General features: G+C 27.5%; 1 long non-coding RNA gene across 3 annotated transcripts; it reads right to left on the reverse strand.

The window, feature by feature from the left end:
- Nucleotides 1-11,245: 11,245 nt before the first annotated feature.
- Nucleotides 11,246-17,542, reverse strand: LOC127070220 (uncharacterized). 3 transcript variants are annotated; one of them, XR_007784371.1, is made up of 4 exons: nt 17,338-17,542; nt 17,040-17,270; nt 16,312-16,959; nt 11,246-12,162 (listed from the first exon to the last, which is right to left on the reverse strand). It is a non-coding gene; the product is annotated as an uncharacterized LOC127070220 (long non-coding RNA). The 3 variants fall into 3 exon arrangements; XR_007784370.1 differs by having other exon boundaries at nt 16,312-17,199; XR_007784369.1 differs by having other exon boundaries at nt 16,312-17,270.
- Nucleotides 17,543-17,705: the final 163 nt, after the last annotated feature.

A 17,705-nucleotide genomic window follows, 5' to 3' on the forward strand; every position in this document is an offset into this window, starting at 1 on the left:
ATACAGATTGAGATATATATATATACATATATATTATATATTATATATAATATGTATATATATATACAGAGAGAGAGAGAGAGAGAGAGAGAGAGAAAGAAAGGGTAAACGAATCGAGAATTTGAATAAAACAAAGAACGATATTGAGATTAAATTGAAAAGAAACTTTGTTAGCTCTTGACAAAAAGGCATTCGATAAGGAAGCATTAGGCGTCCAAAGTACAATTATATCAAAAACCCATTCAAATTAAAGAAGATTACATATGTATCTGATTATGATACCTTATATTTCTTATTATTCATATAAAAGAAAAGAAAAAGAAAAAAAAAAACAGTTAAGAAGAATAAGAAAGAAATCTCATCTTTATTTCCCAATATCTTCAATTATGATAGATTTCTAAATACAATAAGGATAATAATAACAATAATAACAACAACAATAATATGCAGAAGAAGAAGAAGAAGAAGAATAAAGTATCTTGGTATATTCAATTTTGCTTTCTTGTTCTTATGTAGTATATGTATCTAGTACAATGTAAATTTTAATGTGGGATTTCATTTAAACGTGTCATTTAATGCGTATTATGATTAATATGCATTATTCATACACATATCAAGGTATGTGTATTTAAATGAATATAGAATTTATACCTCGTTGACAAATTAAATTTACAATATTGAAATAAGGGTGTCACGATCAGGTACACGCATCACGTTCGATCGTCGACGATCTTTCTATATATAAAATATATCGATACCAAACGATATTACATTTGTTGAAAGGCATATACGTATTACGTACATACGCGTACACGTGCATACAGAAAAATTAAGAAAAAAATAGCAAAATAGAGCGAGGAAGAGAGAGAGAGAGAGAGAGAGAGATGAAAGTTCATTGTTTACGAGGAAGGACGTCTGTCCTAACAAACGGAGTTTTCGATGAGGTCTCGTATTTTTGTATTCCTGTTGCTTTCTTTTATTTTTTGATTTTGATTAATTAACTAATTAAATTATAAAAATTTTAATATATATATATATACATATATATATATATATATATATATATATATATATATATATAATATTATTACACTGAAAGAAAAAGAGAATGTTTATACCATTTACTAGCTGACGTATACAAAGCAAATCTTATTACAATGTTTATATGTTTCTCTATAAGCTGAAATATCTAAATCCACCTTATGTTATTTACTTTCTGTCGAATATCGTATGAGATCAGTCTTTCGGCAACCACCAAGGTGGAATGTTGGAAGATCCCATATAAACATACGTTTGTAAATAGATACATATGTACATAACTAGATACATAATATACACACCCACGCACACATACACAAAGTATACAGTAGTCTTTCTCTTGGGTATTGCTTGAGATTTTCTTATATTGTATGGACAGTAACGAGCAACCTTTGTTCTGCAATGAGCCAAAATTAAATATCTGATATTGTTATTGATACATTATGAACTAAAAATGTTTAAATTGATTAAAAAGATATTAATACTTGATAGAAAAAGAAAAAATTACACATTATTGAAGGGTATTTGTTATTTTCGGCATCAATTTACAATGAAATGTTTTCTATAATCCTATTGATTTTTTATTAGCAATACTTTTAATGTGTACGCATAAATGTATGTATATATATCTTTGTAATGGAACGAAATCTATTAGTTGTTTATTTTTAATTAGATATATGATTCTACTTCTCGTTAATAAACTTTACATTATTATATTGGAAGGTACAATGGAAGATATCGAATTAAACTCTAATACAATCTTTTATTCGTTTGTCGTTAACGTTAAGACTTTTGATAAAAGATTTCAATACTTCGGTTAATAGTTAAAATGCCTTTCAACTGGACGTAGATAACAAAGCTCTTCACAAATGTATCAACGTAAGATGTAATACCACTGATTAAGAAATTCACTAATTATAGTCGACTATTGTCATTTTTCGATGCAAGATGTAAGTCGTATTTGCATTGATACGCAGATGAATACGTATATGATAATGTTTTTTTATAAACCCTGAGTTTATTTCTGATACAGATTGAGATATATACAGATATATATATATATATATATATATATATATATATATATATATATATATATTATATATAATATGTATATATATATACAGAGAGAGAAAGAGAGAGAGAGAGAGAGAGAAAGAAAGGGTAAACGAATCGAGAATTTGAATAAAACAAAGAACGATATCGAGATTAAATTGAAAAGAAACTTTGTTAGCTCTTGACAAAAAGGCATTCGATAAGGAAGCATTAGGCGTCCAAAGTACAATTATATCAAAAACCCATTCAAATTAAAGAAGATTACATATGTATCTGATTATGATACCTTATATTTCTTATTATTCATATAAAAGAAAAGAAAAAGAAAAAAAAAACAGTTAAGAAGAATAAGAAAGAAATCTCATCTTTATTTCCCAATATCTTCAATTATGATAGATTTCTAAATACAATAAGGATAATAATAACAATAATAACAACAACAATAATATGCAGAAGAAGAAGAAGAATAAAGTATCTTGGTATATTCAATTTTGCTTTCTTGTTCTTATGTAGTATATGTATCTAGTACAATGTAAATTTTAATGTGGGATTTCATTTAAACGTGTCATTTAATGCGTATTATGATTAATATGCATTATTCATACACATATCAAGGTATGTGTATTTAAATGAATATAGAATTTATACGTCGTTGACAAATTAAATTTACAATATTGAAATAAGGGTGTCACGATCAGGTACACGCATCACGTTCGATCGTCGACGATCTTTCTATATATAAAATATATCGATACCAAACGATATTACATTTGTTGAAAGGCATATACGTATTACGTACATACGCGTACACGTGCATACAGAAAAATTAAGAAAAAAATAGCAAAATAGAGCGAGGAAGAGAGAGAGAGAGAGAGAGATGAAAGTTCATTGTTTACGAGGAAGGACGTCTGTCCTAACAAACGGAGTTTTCGATGAGGTCTCGTATTTTTGTATTCCTGTTGCTTTCTTTTATTTTTTGATTTTGATTAATTAACTAATTAAATTATAAAAATTTTAATATATATATATATAATATTATTACACTGAAAGAAAAAGAGAATGTTTATACCATTTACTAGCTGACGTATACAAAGCAAATCTTATTACAATGTTTATATGTTTCTCTATAAGCTGAAATATCTAAATCCACCTTATGTTATTTACTTTCTGTCGAATATCGTATGAGATCAGTCTTTCGGCAACCACCAAGGTGGAATGTTGGAAGATCCCATATAAACATACGTTTGTAAATAGATACATATGTACATAACTAGATACATAATATACACACCCACGCACACATACACAAAGTATACAGTAGTCTTTCTCTTGGGTATTGCTTGAGATTTTCTTATATTGTATGGACAGTAACGAGCAACCTTTGTTCTGCAATGAGCCAAAATTAAATATCTGATATTGTTATTGATAGAATTCATTATGAACTAAAAATGTTTAAATTGATTAAATAGAAATTAATACTTGATAGAAAAAGAAAAAATTACACATTATTGAAGGGTATTTGTTATTTTCGGCATCAAATTACAATGAAATGTTTTCTATAATACTATTGATTTTTTATTAGCAATACTTTTAATGTGTACGCATAAATGTATGTATATATATCTTTGTAATGGAACGAAATCTATTAGTTGTTTATTTTTAATTAGATATATGATTCTACTTCTCGTTAATAAACTTTACATTATTATATTGGAAGATACAATGGAAGATATGGAATTAAACTCTAATACAATCTTTTATTCGTTTGTCGTTAACGTTAAGACTTTTGATAAAAGATTTCAATACCTCGGTTAATAGTTAAAGTGCCTTTCAACTGGCCGTAGATAACAAAGCTCTTCACAAATGTATCAACGTAGGATGTAATACCACTGATTAAGAAATTCACTAATTATAGTCGACTATTGTCATTTTTCGATGCAAGATGTAAGTCGTATTTGCATTGATACGCAGATGAATACGTATATGATAATGTTTTTTTATAAACCCTGAGTTTATTTCTGATACAGATTGAGATATATACAGATATATATATATATATATATATATATATATATATATATATATATATATTATATATAATATGTATATATATATACAGAGAGAGAAAGAGAGAGAGAGAGAGAGAGAAAGAAAGGGTAAACGAATCGAGAATTTGAATAAAACAAAGAACGATATCGAGATTAAATTGAAAAGAAACTTTGTTAGCTCTTGACAAAAAGGCATTCGATAAGGAAGCATTAGGCGTCCAAAGTACAATTATATCAAAAACCCATTCAAATTAAAGAAGATTACATATGTATCTGATTATGATACCTTATATTTCTTATTATTCATATAAAAGAAAAGAAAAAGAAAAAAAAAACAGTTAAGAAGAATAAGAAAGAAATCTCATCTTTATTTCCCAATATCTTCAATTATGATAGATTTCTAAATACAATAAGGATAATAATAACAATAATAACAACAACAATAATATGCAGAAGAAGAAGAAGAATAAAGTATCTTGGTATATTCAATTTTGCTTTCTTGTTCTTATGTAGTATATGTATCTAGTACAATGTAAATTTTAATGTGGGATTTCATTTAAACGTGTCATTTAATGCGTATTATGATTAATATGCATTATTCATACACATATCAAGGTATGTGTATTTAAATGAATATAGAATTTATACGTCGTTGACAAATTAAATTTACAATATTGAAATAAGGGTGTCACGATCAGGTACACGCATCACGTTCGATCGTCGACGATCTTTCTATATATAAAATATATCGATACCAAACGATATTACATTTGTTGAAAGGCATATACGTATTACGTACATACGCGTACACGTGCATACAGAAAAAATAAGAAAAAAATAGCAAAATAGAGCGAGGAAGAGAGAGAGAGAGAGAGAGATGAAAGTTCATTGTTTACGAGGAAGGACGTCTGTCCTAACAAACGGAGTTTTCGATGAGGTCTCGTATTTTTGTATTCCTGTTGCTTTCTTTTATTTTTTGATTTTGATTAATTAACTAATTAAATTATAAAAATTTTAATATATATATATATAATATTATTACACTGAAAGAAAAAGAGAATGTTTATACCATTTACTAGCTGACGTATACAAAGCAAATCTTATTACAATGTTTATATGTTTCTCTATAAGCTGAAATATCTAAATCCACCTTATGTTATTTACTTTCTGTCGAATATCGTATGAGATCAGTCTTTCGGCAACCACCAAGGTGGAATGTTGGAAGATCCCATATAAACATACGTTTGTAAATAGATACATATGTACATAACTAGATACATAATATACACACCCACGCACACATACACAAAGTATACAGTAGTCTTTCTCTTGGGTATTGCTTGAGATTTTCTTATATTGTATGGACAGTAACGAGCAACCTTTGTTCTGCAATGAGCCAAAATTAAATATCTGATATTGTTATTGATAGAATTCATTATGAACTAAAAATGTTTAAATTGATTAAATAGAAATTAATACTTGATAGAAAAAGAAAAAATTACACATTATTGAAGGGTATTTGTTATTTTCGGCATCAAATTACAATGAAATGTTTTCTATAATACTATTGATTTTTTATTAGCAATACTTTTAATGTGTACGCATAAATGTATGTATATATATCTTTGTAATGGAACGAAATCTATTAGTTGTTTATTTTTAATTAGATATATGATTCTACTTCTCGTTAATAAACTTTACATTATTATATTGGAAGATACAATGGAAGATATGGAATTAAACTCTAATACAATCTTTTATTCGTTTGTCGTTAACGTTAAGACTTTTGATAAAAGATTTCAATACCTCGGTTAATAGTTAAAGTGCCTTTCAACTGGCCGTAGATAACAAAGCTCTTCACAAATGTATCAACGTAAGATGTAATACCACTGATTAAGAAATTCACTAATTATAGTCGACTATTGTCATTTTTCGATGCAAGATGTAAGTCGTATTTGCATTGATACGCAGATGAATACGTATATGATAATGTTTTTTTATAAACCCTGAGTTTATTTCTGATACAGATTGAGATATATACAGATATATATATATATATATATATATATATATATATATATATATATATATATTATATATAATATGTATATATATATACAGAGAGAGAAAGAGAGAGAGAGAGAGAGAGAAAGAAAGGGTAAACGAATCGAGAATTTGAATAAAACAAAGAACGATATCGAGATTAAATTGAAAAGAAACTTTGTTAGCTCTTGACAAAAAGGCATTCGATAAGGAAGCATTAGGCGTCCAAAGTACAATTATATCAAAAACCCATTCAAATTAAAGAAGATTACATATGTATCTGATTATGATACCTTATATTTCTTATTATTCATATAAAAGAAAAGAAAAAGAAAAAAAAAACAGTTAAGAAGAATAAGAAAGAAATCTCATCTTTATTTCCCAATATCTTCAATTATGATAGATTTCTAAATACAATAAGGATAATAATAACAATAATAACAACAACAATAATATGCAGAAGAAGAAGAAGAATAAAGTATCTTGGTATATTCAATTTTGCTTTCTTGTTCTTATGTAGTATATGTATCTAGTACAATGTAAATTTTAATGTGGGATTTCATTTAAACGTGTCATTTAATGCGTATTATGATTAATATGCATTATTCATACACATATCAAGGTATGTGTATTTAAATGAATATAGAATTTATACGTCGTTGACAAATTAAATTTACAATATTGAAATAAGGGTGTCACGATCAGGTACACGCATCACGTTCGATCGTCGACGATCTTTCTATATATAAAATATATCGATACCAAACGATATTACATTTGTTGAAAGGCATATACGTATTACGTACATACGCGTACACGTGCATACAGAAAAATTAAGAAAAAAATAGCAAAATAGAGCGAGGAAGAGAGAGAGAGAGAGAGAGATGAAAGTTCATTGTTTACGAGGAAGGACGTCTGTCCTAACAAACGGAGTTTTCGATGAGGTCTCGTATTTTTGTATTCCTGTTGCTTTCTTTTATTTTTTGATTTTGATTAATTAACTAATTAAATTATAAAAATTTTAATATATATATATATAATATTATTACACTGAAAGAAAAAGAGAATGTTTATACCATTTACTAGCTGACGTATACAAAGCAAATCTTATTACAATGTTTATATGTTTCTCTATAAGCTGAAATATCTAAATCCACCTTATGTTATTTACTTTCTGTCGAATATCGTATGAGATCAGTCTTTCGGCAACCACCAAGGTGGAATGTTGGAAGATCCCATATAAACATACGTTTGTAAATAGATACATATGTACATAACTAGATACATAATATACACACCCACGCACACATACACAAAGTATACAGTAGTCTTTCTCTTGGGTATTGCTTGAGATTTTCTTATATTGTATGGACAGTAACGAGCAACCTTTGTTCTGCAATGAGCCAAAATTAAATATCTGATATTGTTATTGATACATTATGAACGAAAAATGTTTAAATTGATTAAAAAGAAATTAATACTTCATAGAAAAAGAAAAAATTACACATTATTGAAGGGTATTTGTTATTTTCGGCATCAAATTACAATGAAATGTTTTCTATAATCCTATTGATTTTTTATTAGCAATACTTTTAATGTGTACGCATAAATGTATGTATATATATCTTTGTAATGGAACGAAATCTATTAGTTGTTTATTTTTAATTAGATATATGATTCGACTTCTCGTTAATAAACTTTACATTATTATATTGGAAGATACAATGGAAGATATGGAATTAAACTCTAATACAATCTTTTATTCGTTTGTCGTTAACGTTAAGACTTTTGATAAAAGATTTCAATACCTCGGTTAATAGTTAAAGTGCCTTTCAACTGGCCGTAGATAACAAAGCTCTTCACAAATGTATCAACGTAAGATGTAATACCACTGATTAAGAAATTCACTAATTATAGTCGACTATTGTCATTTTTCGATGCAAGATGTAAGTCGTATTTGCATTGATACGCAGATGAATACGTATATGATAATGTTTTTTTATAAACCCTGAGTTTATTTCTGATACAGATTGAGATATATACAGATATATATATATATATATATATATATATATATATATATATATATATATACATATATATTATATATTATATATAATATGTATATATATATACAGAGAGAGAGAGAGAGAGAGAGAGAGAGAGAGAGAGAAAGAAAGGGTAAACGAATCGAGAATTTGAATAAAACAAAGAACGATATCGAGATTAAATTGAAAAGAAACTTTTTTAGCTCTTGACAAAAAGGCATTCGATAAGGAAGCATTAGGCGTCCAAAGTACAATTATATCAAAAACCCATTCAAATTAAAGAAGATTACATATGTATCTGATTATGATACCTTATATTTCTTATTATTCATATAAAAGAAAAGAAAAAGAAAAAAAACAGTTAAGAAGAATAAGAAAGAAATCTCATCTTTATTTCCCAATATCTTCAATTATGATGGATTTCTAAATACAATAAGGATAATAATAACAATAATAACAACAACAATAATATGCAGAAGAAGAAGAAGAAGAAGAATAAAGTATCTTGGTATATTCAATTTTGCTTTCTTGTTCTTATGTAGTATATGTATCTAGTACAATGTAAATTTTAATGTGGGATTTCATTTAAACGTGTCATTTAATGCGTATTATGATTAATATGCATTATTCATACACATATCAAGGTATGTGTATTTAAATGAATATAGAATTTATACCTCGTTGACAAATTAAATTTACAATATTGAAATAAGGGTGTCACGATCAGGTACACGCATCACGTTCGATCGTCGACGATCTTTCTATATATAAAATATATCGATACCAAACGATATTACATTTGTTGAAAGGCATATACGTATTACGTACATACGCGTACACGTGCATACAGAAAAATTAAGAAAAAAATAGCAAAATAGAGCGAGGAAGAGAGAGAGAGAGAGAGAGATGAAAGTTCATTGTTTACGAGGAAGGACGTCTGTCCTAACAAACGGAGTTTTCGATGAGGTCTCGTATTTTTGTATTCCTGTTGCTTTCTTTTATTTTTTGATTTTGATTAATTAACTAATTAAATTATAAAAATTTTAATATATATATATATACATATATATATATATATATATATATATATATATATAATATTATTACACTGAAAGAAAAAGAGAATGTTTATACCATTTACTAGCTGACGTATACAAAGCAAATCTTATTACAATGTTTATATGTTTCTCTATAAGCTGAAATATCTAAATCCACCTTATGTTATTTACTTTCTGTCGAATATCGTATGAGATCAGTCTTTCGGCAACCACCAAGGTGGAATGTTGGAAGATCCCATATAAACATACGTTTGTAAATAGATACATATGTACATAACTAGATACATAATATACACACCCACGCACACATACACAAAGTATACAGTAGTCTTTCTCTTGGGTATTGCTTGAGATTTTCTTATATTGTATGGACAGTAACGAGCAACCTTTGTTCTGCAATGAGCCAAAATTAAATATCTGATATTGTTATTGATACATTATGAACTAAAAATGTTTAAATTGATTAAAAAGAAATTAATACTTGATAGAAAAAGAAAAAATTACACATTATTGAAGGGTATTTGTTATTTTCGGCATCAAATTACAATGAAATGTTTTCTATAATCCTATTGATTTTTTATTAGCAATACTTTTAATGTGTACGCATAAATGTATGTATATATATCTTTGTAATGGAACGAAATCTATTAGTTGTTTATTTTTAATTAGATATATGATTCTACTTCTCGTTAATAAACTTTACATTATTATATTGGAAGATACAATGGAAGATATGGAATTAAACTCTAATACAATCTTTTATTCGTTTGTCGTTAACGTTAAGACTTTTGATAAAAGATTTCAATACCTCGGTTAATAGTTAAAGTGCCTTTCAACTGGCCGTAGATAACAAAGCTCTTCACAAATGTATCAACGTAAGATGTAATACCACTGATTAAGAAATTCACTAATTATAGTCGACTATTGTCATTTTTCGATGCAAGATGTAAGTCGTATTTGCATTGATACGCAGATGAATACGTATATGATAATGTTTTTTTATAAACCCTGAGTTTATTTCTGATACAGATTGAGATATATACAGATATATATATATATATATATATATATATATATATATATATATATATATATACATATATATTATATATTATATATAATATGTATATATATATACAGAGAGAGAGAGAGAGAGAGAGAGAGAGAGAGAAAGAAAGGGTAAACGAATCGAGAATTTGAATAAAACAAAGAACGATATTGAGATTAAATTGAAAAGAAACTTTGTTAGCTCTTGACAAAAAGGCATTCGATAAGGAAGCATTAGGCGTCCAAAGTACACTTATATCAAAAACCCATTCAAATTAAAGAAGATTACATATGTATCTGATTATGATACCTTATATTTCTTATTATTCATATAAAAGAAAAGAAAAAGAAAAAAAAACAGTTAAGAAGAATAAGAAAGAAATCTCATCTTTATTTCCCAATATCTTCAATTATGATATATTTCTAAATACAATAAGGATAATAATAACAATAATAACAACAACAATAATATGCAGAAGAAGAAGAAGAATAAAGTATCTTGGTATATTCAATTTTGCTTTCTTGTTCTTATGTAGTATATGTATCTAGTACAATGTAAATTTTAATGTGGGATTTCATTTAAACGTGTCATTTAATGCGTATTATGATTAATATGCATTATTCATACACATATCAAGGTATGTGTATTTAAATGAATATAGAATTTATACCTCGTTGACAAATTAAATTTACAATATTGAAATAAGGGCGTCACGATCAGGTACACGCATCACGTTCGATCGTCGACGATCTTTCTATATATAAAATATATCGATACCAAACGATATTACATTTGTTGAAAGGCATATACGTATTACGTACATACGCGTACACGTGCATACAGAAAAATTAAGAAAAAAATAGCAAAATAGAGCGAGGAAGAGAGAGAGAGAGAGAGAGATGAAAGTTCATTGTTTACGAGGAAGGACGTCTGTCCTAACAAACGGAGTTTTCGATGAGGTCTCGTATTTTTGTATTCCTGTTGCTTTCTTTTATTTTTTGATTTTGATTAATTAACTAATTAAATTATAAAAATTTTGATATATATATATATAATATTATTACACTGAAAGAAAAAGAGAATGTTTATACCATTTACTAGCTGACGTATACAAAGCAAATCTTATTACAATGTTTATATGTTTCTCTATAAGCTGAAATATCTAAATCCACCTTATGTTATTTACTTTCTGTCGAATATCGTATGAGATCAGTCTTTCGGCAACCACCAAGGTGGAATGTTGGAAGATCCCATATAAACATACGTTTGTAAATAGATACATATGTACATAACTAGATACATAATATACACACCCACGCACACATACACAAAGTATACAGTAGTCTTTCTCTTGGGTATTGCTTGAGATTTTCTTATATTGTATGGACAGTAACGAGCAACCTTTGTTCTGCAATGAGCCAAAATTAAATATCTGATATTGTTATTGATACATTATGAACTAAAAATGTTTAAATTGATTAAAAAGAAATTAATACTTGATAGAAAAAGAAAAAATTACACATTATTGAAGGGTATTTGTTATTTTCGGCATCAATTTACAATGAAATGTTTTCTATAATCCTATTGATTTTTTATTAGCAATACTTTTAATGTGTACGCATAAATGTATGTATATATATCTTTGTAATGGAACGAAATCTATTAGTTGTTTATTTTTAATTAGATATATGATTCTACTTCTCGTTAATAAACTTTACATTATTATATTGGAAGATACAATGGAAGATATCGAATTAAACTCTAATACAATCTTTTATTCGTTTGTCGTTAACGTTAAGACTTTTGATAAAAGATTTCAATACCTCGGTTAATAGTTAAAGTGCCTTTCAACTGGCCGTAGATAACAAAGCTCTTCACAAATGTATCAACGTAAGATGTAATACCACTGATTAAGAAATTCACTAATTATAGTCGACTATTGTCATTTTTCGATGCAAGATGTAAGTCGTATTTGCATTGATACGCAGATGAATACGTATATGATAATGTTTTTTTATAAACCCTGAGTTTATTTCTGATACAGATTGAGATATATACAGATATATATATATATATATATATATATATATATATATATATATATATATATATATATACATATATATTATATATTATATATAATATGTATATATATATACAGAGAGAGAGAGAGAGAGAGAGAGAGAAAGAAAGGGTAAACGAATCGAGAATTTGAATAAAACAAAGAACGATATTGAGATTAAATTGAAAAGAAACTTTGTTAGCTCTTGACAAAAAGGCATTCGATAAGGAAGCATTAGGCGTCCAAAGTACACTTATATCAAAAACCCATTCAAATTAAAGAAGATTACATATGTATCTGATTATGATACCTTATATTTCTTATTATTCATATAAAAGAAAAGAAAAAGAAAAAAAAAACAGTTAAGAAGAATAAGAAAGAAATCTCATCTTTATTTCCCAATATCTTCAATTATGATATATTTCTAAATACAATAAGGATAATAATAACAATAATAACAACAACAATAATATGCAGAAGAAGAAGAAGAATAAAGTATCTTGGTATATTCAATTTTGCTTTCTTGTTCTTATGTAGTATATGTATCTAGTACAATGTAAATTTTAATGTGGGATTTCATTTAAACGTGTCATTTAATGCGTATTATGATTAATATGCATTATTCATACACATATCAAGGTATGTGTATTTAAATGAATATAGAATTTATACCTCGTTGACAAATTAAATTTACAATATTGAAATAAGGGTGTCACGATCAGGTACACGCATCACGTTCGATCGTCGACGATCTTTCTATATATAAAATATATCGATACCAAACGATATTACATTTGTTGAAAGGCATATACGTATTACGTACATACGCGTACACGTGCATACAGAAAAATTAAGAAAAAAATAGCAAAATAGAGCGAGGAAGAGAGAGAGAGAGAGAGAGATGAAAGTTCATTGTTTACGAGGAAGGACGTCTGTCCTAACAAACGGAGTTTTCGATGAGGTCTCGTATTTTTGTATTCCTGTTGCTTTCTTTTATTTTTTGATTTTGATTAATTAACTAATTAAATTATAAAAATTTTAATATATATATATATAATATTATTACACTGAAAGAAAAAGAGAATGTTTATACCATTTACTAGCTGACGTATACAAAGCAAATCTTATTACAATGTTTATATGTTTCTCTATAAGCTGAAATATCTAAATCCACCTTATGTTATTTACTTTCTGTCGAATATCGTATGAGATCAGTCTTTCGGCAACCACCAAGGTGGAATGTTGGAAGATCCCATATAAACATACGTTTGTAAATAGATACATATGTACATAACTAGATACATAATATACACACCCACGCACACATACACAAAGTATATAGTAGTCTTTCCTTGGGTATTGCTTGAGATTTTCTTATATTGTATGGACAGTAACGAGCAACCTTTGTTCTGCAATGAGCCAAAATTAAATATCTGATATTGTTATTGATACATTATGAACTAAAAATGTTTAAATTGATTAAAAAGAAATTAATACTTGATAGAAAAAGAAAAAATTACACATTATTGAAGGGTATTTGTTATTTTCGGCATCAAATTACAATGAAATGTTTTCTATAATCCTATTGATTTTTTATTAGCAATACTTTTAATGTGTACGCATAAATGTATGTATATATATCTTTGTAATGGAACGAAATCTATTAGTTGTTTATTTTTAATTAGATATATGATTCTACTTCTCGTTAATAAACTTTACATTATTATATTGGAAGATACAATGGAAGATATGGAATTAAACTCTAATACAATCTTTTATTCGTTTGTCGTTAACGTTAAGACTTTTGATAAAAGATTTCAATACCTCGGTTAATAGTTAAAGTGCCTTTCAACTGGCCGTAGATAACAAAGCTCTTCACAAATGTATCAACGTAAGATGTAATACCACTGATTAAGAAATTCACTAATTATAGTCGACTATTGTCATTTTTCGATGCAAGATGTAAGTCGTATTTGCATTGATACGCAGATGAATACGTATATGATAATGTTTTTTTATAAACCCTGAGTTTATTTCTGATACAGATTGAGATATATACAGATATATATATATATATATATATATATATATATATATATATATATTATATATAATATGTATATATATATACAGAGAGAGAAAGAGAGAGAGAGAGAGAGAGAGAGAAAGAAAGGGTAAACGAATCGAGAATTTGAATAAAACAAAGAACGATATCGAGATTAAATTGAAAAGAAACTTTGTTAGCTCTTGACAAAAAGGCATTCGATAAGGAAGCATTAGGCGTCCAAAGTACAATTATATCAAAAACCCATTCAAATTAAAGAAGATTACATATGTATCTGATTATGATACCTTATATTTCTTATTATTCATATAAAAGAAAAGAAAAAGAAAAAAAAAAACAGTTAAGAAGAATAAGAAAGAAATCTCATCTTTATTTCCCAATATCTTCAATTATGATAGATTTCTAAATACAATAAGGATAATAATAACAATAATAACAACAACAATAATATGCAGAAGAAGAAGAAGAAGAAGAATAAAGTATCTTGGTATATTCAATTTTGCTTTCTTGTTCTTATGTAGTATATGTATCTAGTACAATGTAAATTTTAATGTGGGATTTCATTTAAACGTGTCATTTAATGCGTATTATGATTAATATGCATTATTCATACACATATCAAGGTATGTGTATTTAAATGAATATAGAATTTATACCTCGTTGACAAATTAAATTTACAATATTGAAATAAGGGTGTCACGATCAGGTACACGCATCACGTTCGATCGTCGACGATCTTTCTATATATAAAATATATCGATACCAAACGATATTACATTTGTTGAAAGGCATATACGTATTACGTACATACGCGTACACGTGCATACAGAAAAATTAAGAAAAAAATAGCAAAATAGAGCGAGGAAGAGAGAGAGAGAGAGAGAGATGAAAGTTCATTGTTTACGAGGAAGGACGTCTGTCCTAACAAACGGAGTTTTCGATGAGGTCTCGTATTTTTGTATTCCTGTTGCTTTCTTTTATTTTTTGATTTTGATTAATTAACTAATTAAATTATAAAAATTTTAATATATATATATACATATATATATATATATAATATTATTACACTGAAAGAAAAAGAGAATGTTTATACCATTTACTAGCTGACGTATACAAAGCAAATCTTATTACAATGTTTATATGTTTCTCTATAAGCTGAAATATCTAAATCCACCTTATGTTATTTACTTTCTGTCGAATATCGTATGAGATCAGTCTTTCGGCAACCACCAAGGTGGAATGTTGGAAGATCCCATACAAACATACACTTGTAAATAGATACATATGTGTATATGTACATATGTACGTAACTAGATACATAATATACACACCCACACACACATACACAAAGTATATAGTAGTCTTTCCTTGGGTATTGCTTGAGGTTTATTATATTGTGTAGACAGTAATGAGCAACCTTTCTTCTGCAATGAGCCAAAATTAAATATCTGATATTGTTATTGATAGAATTCATTATGAACTAAAAATGTTTAAATTGATTAACAAAGAAATTAATACTTAATAGAAAAAGAAAAAATTACACATTATTGAAGGGTATTTGTTATTGTTGGCATCAATTTACAATGAAATGTTTTCTATAATTCCATTGATTTTTTATTAGCAATACTTTTAATGTGTACGCATAAATGTATGTATATACATTTGTGTAATGGAACGAAATCTATTAGTTGTTTATTTTTAATTAGATATATGATTCTACTTCTCGTTAATAAACTTTACATTATTATATTGGAAGATACAATGGAAGATATCCAATTAAACTCTAATACAATCTTTTATTCGTTTGTCGTTAACGTTAAGACTTTTGATAAAAGATTTCAATACTTCGGTTAATAGTTAAAATGCCTTTCAACTGGCCGTAGATAACAAAACTCTTCACAAATGTATCAACGTAAGATGTAATACCACTGATTAAGAAATTCACTAATTATAGTCGACTATTGTCATTTTTCGATGCAAGATGTAAGTCGTAATTGCATTGAGGCGTATATGAATACGTATATGATAATCTTTTTTTGTAAACCCTTAGTTACTCATTTCTGTTATGTATTATATACTATATATATATAGAGAGAGAGAGAGAGAAAGAGAAAGGGTAAACGAATCGATTATTGAAATAAAACAAAGAACGATATCGAGATTAAATTGGAATGAAACTTTGTTAGCTCTTGACAAAGAGGCACTCGATAAGGAAGCATGAGCCGTCCAAAGTACAATTATGTCAAAAACCCATTCATATTAAAGACGATTACACATATATCCGATTATGATACCTTTCTAAGTCCTGAAATAATTCCATTCAAATTTATATTACACTACTGCCATGTATGGTAAGTAATTGATTGTAAAGACTTTTAATAGACTAAGAAGTGGCGCATTCCAAGGATTTCTATATAATATAATATATAAGTTCTGTGTACCGTAGACTCTTCATTTTTGAGGAAACAAGTTTTTTCAAACCTCTGGGAATACCTAATAAGTAACGTAGCTATTTCTGGTTTTTGAAAGTTAATGCATAGTTTAAAATGGAAATATATACGATGGAAACATACTGACAATTTTTGCGGGTTTAAATGCTCCAATTATTACAGAAAGATTTGGTCCTATAAAAGATTATTTTTTGGACATTCATCTGTCACAGCTTCACAATTCTTTTCTTCATACTGTACGTCACACGCTTCGCGTATAGCCTCTTTTTTTATCGATCAAGAACTATCTCCAACAAAATACGATAACAGAAATTAAGAAGTTTCGTAATTCTTTCATAGAAGTAACTTTTACTTCTACAATAAAAAGAAATTAATAAATGTTATAGCTATGTGTGTCATGCAACGTGAAATAAAAACTGACCTTTTTCAATGCATACAAAAATGTTTTGGTGAAAGAAAATCTGATCCATTGGTTCTTGATTGTCCAGGATGATGATTCTTTCTTTTGCGAAGCTATAAAAGCGGTTGATATACTTTTGGCTGCGGCAAGTCTTGCTGTTTTTCTTTGTAAATCCAGAAATAATTCAATTCCAATTATACATTACGCCATTAGCGTACAACTAGTTGATTGGAAAGATTTTCCATTGACTCATAGATGGCGTTGACTGAAGAATTTCCAAACTATATATAGATCGTTTGTAGACTTCACCCGTACATGATTGGCCCGATCTGGACAAAAAAAAGATCCGCCTAGAGGGCGCAACGAGAGCTCACCCATGAGTCCGGTCC

Source organism: Vespula vulgaris, chromosome 17, assembly GCF_905475345.1.
Source record: "Vespula vulgaris chromosome 17, iyVesVulg1.1, whole genome shotgun sequence".
NCBI classification, from domain to species: domain Eukaryota; kingdom Metazoa; phylum Arthropoda; class Insecta; order Hymenoptera; family Vespidae; genus Vespula; species Vespula vulgaris.